The sequence below is a fragment of the Peromyscus maniculatus genome, chromosome 12 (assembly GCF_049852395.1).
Source record: "Peromyscus maniculatus bairdii isolate BWxNUB_F1_BW_parent chromosome 12, HU_Pman_BW_mat_3.1, whole genome shotgun sequence".
Lineage (NCBI taxonomy): Eukaryota > Metazoa > Chordata > Mammalia > Rodentia > Cricetidae > Peromyscus > Peromyscus maniculatus.
In genome coordinates this window covers 35,758,513-35,765,756 of record NC_134863.1, presented here as the reverse complement: position 1 = coordinate 35,765,756, position 7,244 = coordinate 35,758,513, and the positions used below count along the sequence as shown (strand labels likewise).

The 7,244-nt window shown below is 40.6% G+C and overlaps 1 long non-coding RNA gene across 1 annotated transcript; it reads right to left on the bottom strand.

The window, feature by feature from the left end:
- Positions 1-4,991: 4,991 nt before the first annotated feature.
- LOC143268125 (uncharacterized) lies at positions 4,992-6,047 on the bottom strand. The gene is made up of 2 exons (XR_013043754.1): positions 5,817-6,047; positions 4,992-5,481 (listed from the first exon to the last, which is right to left on the bottom strand). It is a non-coding gene; the product is annotated as an uncharacterized LOC143268125 (long non-coding RNA).
- Positions 6,048-7,244: the final 1,197 nt, after the last annotated feature.

The following is a 7,244-nucleotide window of genomic DNA, read 5'->3' as shown; positions in this document are numbered from 1 at the left end:
GGGCCTTACGAGTAAGATATGACCAAACCTCTTCCTCTGAGAGTGCCATTGTCTGGCTTGGCCTTGGAAAGTAGCTGTGTTCTCTGGGTAAGCAGTGAAGCAGAGCAGCTGACTTCTTAGTAACACCGCATGACCACTGAATCTGAGAGTCTCGGTTTCCTCTTTTAGAAAATGAGGAAGTTGACCTAATTTATCTGTAGCTTTCTTCTAGCATTAGAATACTGTATATGCCTCTAGATATGAAGGGGGAGGACCTAGGAAGTGAGAAAGGAGAGCTCATTTTACCCAAAGTCATTGACACTAGCAAGCAATTTTTCTACATCTGAAGAAATGATACTAACCTTGGTTCACCCGTGGAGAAAATTTAAAAGAAGATCCTCCTTCTTTCAAGTGTGAGTGTCCACTCCCAACTCATTTGGTAAGCAAACATTTCTACTAAAATTAAGTGAAAAGAGCAGCCCACGTTTAGGAACTGAAAAGATGTTTTTCTCCTTAAGTAAAAGCTTAGTTCCTCCTCTTCTTGTAGCTATTCCAAACAGCACCCGAGAAAAGCTAAAGAGTTGATGCGATGTAGGCTCGTTCCATGGAAAAATGAAGAAATACAGGGTGACTTTGCCTCAGGCAAAGTTCATTTTAGTTTGCTTCAAAATGTTAAAAAGAATTAAGTCGAAGCACCATCTAGTGGTTCTCAACTGTGTTGTGCTTCCAATTTCCCTCCATCTGAGACCATACTGATTTTTGAGTAAGATTATATAGTCTGTGATCAGATTGCCCTGCTCTGAATATGGTGATATTGTACACAATGGTAGCTTATGCAGCCATGCCTTACCCGGAGAGACTCCATTATACAAGAGCATCAGACTCCATTTTGGGTGCGAGTGCAGAAGCAGGGTGAGCTTGTTAGGATATAAACACCACGACTTGCTCAGTGCCACCCAGGAGGCACAGACTGAGAGACCCAGAAGTAAGAGCAGCACCCTACACAGTTATCAAAGCCAATGAGGACTATATGCAAATATAGTCACATCAGGAAAACCAGGCCCAAGGACATATTGAATGGACCAGATTGAGGGAAGGATAAACATCCTCACCTGTACTGCATAAGGAGGAGGACACCTAACACTGTGATGCCAGCAGCCTCACCAACCTGCTGGGGACGTCTTTCTGCATGCTGTGAATATATGTTGTTCCCACTGGTGAATAAATAAGCTGCTTTGGCCTATGGCAAGGTAGCTTAGAGGTTGGCATCTCTCCAGACTCTGCCTTTCTCTTTCCTGTCTCTTTCCTTGGATTTCCCGCCTGCCTCTAAGCCAAGGCATCTTAGATATTAACCATTGGGAACAACATATATTCACAACACACAGAAAGACATCCCCCAGCACTAACCTGTTATCCAACCACCGTGTGTGTGAGTCAAGGAACCAACATGCATAAAATTGCTAACTGTGCCAGGGGCTTCAGCTTGGCCTGGCCCTTGCTGCTGACTGCCATCGGTCCATCCATCAATCATCTGTAAGAACCATTTGGCTCTGATGCCTCCCTGGTCTGCACCTTGCTTATACAGCTTGATTCAACTCTCAGGAAGCTAAACGCTGCCCCTGCAACTTGACTCTGCAATAGTAAGAGCAGCATCTCTGACAGGCTCTTGGGGTTAGTTGTTGGACCCTTCCTCTCCCTGGAGGCACTTCGAGAATCCCTATCAGTTTGTTTGTGCCTCTCAACTAGGACTCTTTGGAACATCGTAAAGTCTGCTGCAGCTTTTTTATCCCTTTGTCCACATTCTGTAAACCACATAGGTAGTGGTGATAGATAGATGATAGATAGATAGATAGATAGATAGATAGATAGATAGATAGATAGATAGATGATAGACAGATATATGCACACATAACACATATATAGATACATAGACATATTTTCTGTGAGATATGTAAAATATGATCTGACAGTGAATATTAATTAGTTAATTAATATTAACTAATAGTTAAGTTTGGAACAAAAGAAATTAGGTTGCCTCAGTCAACTATCATAGGTTGCCTTAGTCAGACTTGGTACTACCTAACAAATTGCTGTCAATGGGACAGTGTACTTTATGAATTTATTGTTATTTAGTAAATTCTAGTGTTGTGAAAAGACATGAGCATCTTCATCTAGTTTCTGACATGGGAGCATCACAATATATAAACATTCAAGGGCATGTACTCATACATGCCTATATGTGTGTATACATGCATGCATGGTCCAAAAAGGAAACTTTTTCCACATCTGTGTAGAGAAGGAAGATGAGGAGGTTGGACAAGGGAGCTGTGTAGCCTTATACTCTTTCAGCTAACACCAGATCGAAAACTGTGGCCGTGAGCTGAGTCTGGCTGCCACATCTGTTTTTCTGACTAGTGATGAGTGCAGTCTATTTCAATTCCTTTCTCTCCCTATTCAGACCCCTCCTGGGAAACCATGCAATGTTTCTTCTCCCCAGTCCCTCAGCACAGACATGTCCTCAAATATCTAGAGATCGTCTAACTACTGGATCATCTTTCCACATCCTCAGATTCAAGCACTTTCCAAATTCTTCTAAAATTATCCTGAAGATGACTCTGACACACGATTTCACTCTCCTGGTTTCATTATCATTAAGGGAAGAACAAAAATGATCCAGAACATGAGCATGATGAATAGAACACAATGAATTTCTATCATAGTAAATTTGCCAATTGATGAACTAAGTATTGTTTCAATTAGAATTAAACTCAGCTATATGAAAAGTAAAACCTCAAATACACTGTTGTGAAAAACATAATTTATTCTCTATTACACAAGACAACAAATGGATGGTCGTGAGTTGGATGGGGTAAATCAATGGTCATCAGGCCCAAGTCCTTCCATAGTTCTGTTTATTCACTTCAATTAGTAGCTTCCATCCTCACCATTATCCACGATAAAGTAACACTGGGACCACCAGGCATCACACCAGCACTGCAGTTCCACAGATAACTTGGAAAGCAAAAGAAAATATTTCTTTTTATTAAAAGGTTGACCTGAAAACATCACATATCACTTATGACAGGGCTAATGGTCAGGTTCAGATGCAAGGGAAACTGAAGGAGGCTATTAGCTATGTCTGTCATGAGAAAATGAGAGGTATCTTATTGAGCAATATGAGTTACTTATAAAATTGGAGTTGGATTATGGAGCAATGTATGAGTTACTTAACACTCAAATGTGCTACCTGATAAGCAACCACATGAACTCTGCGGCAATGACTGTTCATTTGTCTAGGATCAGCCCAGGCTCAAGTCTCATGATCTTGATTGAGCTTGTTCAGGGTCTAATGGAAAGCTGACTCCTGTATCTTTGAACTGGTCTCAAGAGAGAGATGAAAGTCTTGACTGACCTGGATCAGCTGTATTCTGTTCTCATCCTCCAGCAGGCTATGTCTTGCATCTTCCCAAGGAATGAAAAGTAGAAGCACTCAGAACCTGTTGAAACCCAAACTCAAAACTGACAAACTGCCATTTATGTAACTTGTTATTGGCCAGAGAAAACTACTTGGAGTGAAAAAAGAGTGCCCATGAAGTCTTTATAAAGAGAATTTTAAGATCTACTAAAAACAAGACTAGAGGTAGGATGAAGATTTAATCATGAAGAGAACTGTCTATCACAAGTAGAACAGGGAATATAGACAAGGAACCAAGCTACATACAATCTCTGCCCCTGTATTTCCTAGTCTGTTACAGAATTATAGTGCTAGATCTCTTCCCCCTTTATGTCTTGACTTAAACATGAAGACATTGTAATAAAATAGGAGATAAAAAGAGCTCATACCTTACATGTGTTTGAGTGACAATTATGAATAGATTTATTGCTTGACACATGGTGATTTCCTACTATTAAAGTAGACAATAATCTTGATACTAGCACTCTTCCTTCTCTTTATTGTGTGCAGAGATTTGCTAAGTGTGCGCCAAGGCTCATTCTTTCTCTTCAAGTTAACCACCTACACTACGTAGGCTTCCTACAAGTTAGTGAGGTCATATAACTGAGTACTAGGCATGGCATCTGAGCAGGTGTGCTTACTACTCCAGGACTGACTCATAAAGTATTGCACTTACAATCTTTCCCTCTCCCTAGTCACGTGCTGAATAGAAACTACTCAGAGAAGAGAGTTATAGAATAAAACAGTAGTTTAGAGAAATACCCGTTTATCTGTAGTGGGTAACTATTTGAGCCATGCCCTGAAGCACCACCCCTAGTGAGGCAGGTGTAGCTGTTACACCTGCTTATGACCTTGAGGTACCAGCCTCTGGTGTGTGGCCATGGGGGACTTGTAAGACCTGGGATACACGTGTGCTGGCCCCTCTTGGCTACCTCATGGTTCTGGATGCTGAGATGTTGGACCAAGCTGTTCAGCATGGACCATAGCTCAGCTTTCCAGGACCCTACAATAAATCTCCCATGGTTGTGAGTTTATCCCCAAAGGAAATCTTTGATCATTAAATAGACTCCATGGATTAATCCAAATATTTATCCTCTGTTCTAGCCTGATCAACTATATTAGAGTGTGCAATAGACAAGACTCAAACCTTTCAAGAACCACTTGAGGCTACCATCCAGGTATCCTCTAGTATCATGCATTTATTTTCTCCATAGACTTTTACTAAAAATAAAAGTAATAGCCCAGTCACTTGATACTTTATCCAAGAAATAATTCTTTTAGCTAAGAATATATATTTTTATTATAGGATTACTGTCTGTATCAAGTAAAGACAAGGTCTTGGTTTACAGTTACTAGGGTTTATCAGTGTCTTATCCTTACCCTCACTGATCCATCCCAATCCCTGTGAGTCACCATGCAGACAGCAAAGGGAATTGAGACAATGGGGCTCTAAACAGTAAGGGGATTTCAGTGTTACCTCCATGACACTGGCAGTGCCTTCACTGGGTTCAACTTTAAACCTCTACTAAAGCACAGAGATACTGCTAAAAAACATGGCTCCTAGTCATGTATTCAAATTTTAATATAAAAGGCAACTGTCCAGCTATTTGATAGCAAGCAAGCAAGGAAAGAAGACCAGCTAGTGGCTGACTTGAAGGTGTTGCTCTCACGGTATCTGACAGTGCAATATTTATGATCATGTAAAATGAACCAACAAAGAGGAGTTGATGGAAGCCCTTCCAGGAGGACTTGCGTGGAAGAAATACACCCAGCACTGTTGTTCATCTTTTGCTAAGCTGTCTTCTTTGGCATGAGAAGCAGGGATGGGAGAGAGTGCATGGTAATTAATAGCACATGAGATGGTAAGCACCAAGCTTTTTCCTGTGTATTCATACTGCATGACTGCCAGCTGTCACATGACTTCTAGCACACATGGAGACATCAGGAGCAGGTATGCTGGGTGTCAACTAGAAAGGTGACTGCAAGTGGCTGCTTTCTTGTATTGTGTCATCAGACCAATAGGCTTCAGAAATCTAGATTTTCATTTTCTAGAAATAAACAAAAAATACAATTAAGCAGGAATGAACAGAAACCCACACAAGTCAGGAAACTTGTCAATAAACTCATAAAGTTCCAAAACTTCATTTCTACCACTGATTCCCAAAAGAGAGGGCCGGCTAAGTCCCTGCTCAGTCAGAACTGCAGCAAGGCAGACCTTTTGTCAGAGCTCCGGGCTCCATTGTTTAAAATAGTCTGATGCTGAAGAAGGGCTGAGGGAACAACCTTGATGGGGCCATATAACAGACTTTCCCAGTCCACTGTGAGCTCAAACTCATGACAATGTTTTCTAACACATCTTAACATTTCAGTTCTCTGTTCCTACCTGAAGTAATTTCTCTTCTGGAAGAAAGCAAATCCCATAATGAGCAAAATGATCCCCAAAAGGGAAAGTTTCACATAGAGAATGGTCAGCAAGGAATGCAGAGGGCTGGTGACACCTTTAAATACAGGCAAGGGTAAAAATTCAGGTCAGTTCAATAATAGTTCCAATCAATAAATTAGAGGCAAGCAGCTTTAGAATCACTTACAGTATTCCTAAAATTTTAGAGAATGTCAAAATCAGAAAACCTTACCAATCATAATTCCAGTAACATTCATATATCATTATTTCTGGATGAAGTTTAAAAATCAAGTCCAGATTTTATGCTTGATAGTCATTAACAAATGCAAAAGTGAATAAACATATACTGACTCTTGTTAATGCTTCCCAGTTATATAATGAAAAGTTTCCATGCAAACTATTTTTATGAAAATTTAATTGCATCATTTCCATCCATTCCTCTTTCTTCCTCCAACCTCCTCCATTTGTCCCCACCTCCCAATGCTCCCTTTCAAATTCCTAGCCTCTTCTAAATTGTTATTGTTGCATATTTATATTTAATGTGTAAACACGGTCTACTGAGTCCATTCAGTGTTGTTTGCACGTACATGATTTCATGACTGACCACTTGGTATTAGATAACGGATTAGGGGGCCTTTCCTGATGGAAGGCTACTTCCCCCCTTCTCAGTACCCTTTAGTTAACTATAGTTCTTTGTCTAAGGGTGAGGCCTCATGAGAGCCCCCTTCCATGTCTGCAGATCTATTGCTGGTTTACTTGTTCAGGTCTTGTTTAGGCAGTATATAACTGAAGTTTCATGCCTGAAGCTTCCTAGTCATTTCCAGGAGACACAATATTATAGCAGATTTCCTTGTCCTATGGCTCTTCTAATGTTTCTGCCTCCACTTCTACAATGCTCTCTGAGCATTAGGTGTAGGAATTGTGTTGTAGATGTATCCATGGGGGCTGGACATCACATGATCAGTGTTCTCTGCATTTTGACCATTTGTGGAGTTCTGTATTGGTTTCTGTCTGTTACAGAAAGAAGCTTCTTTGGTAAGAGTTAAGAGCCACACTTATTGGTGGACATAAGGGTATGTAGAATTTAGATAGGTATTATGCTGGTTTAATGAAGGGCTGTAGTAGGTTCATCTATAAGACAAATGGCCTCACTAACCTTGAGTAGTTGGCTAGGTTTCTTCTGTTGAGTGGACCTTGAATATAATTAGACAGCTATTGGTTGCTGCCAAGATATTATTGCCACTATTGAACCTTAGGGAACAGCCTTGCTGGTCATTGTTGTGGTTCATAATCTTCATAATTAGGTGGTACTACCAGTTGCTTCCCTATTGAGGTAGTTTTCACACCTTTGGTGACTACGAAAGTTAATCCTCAGGGAGGAGGTTTTCAGGTCAAATTCAGTTTAGATCT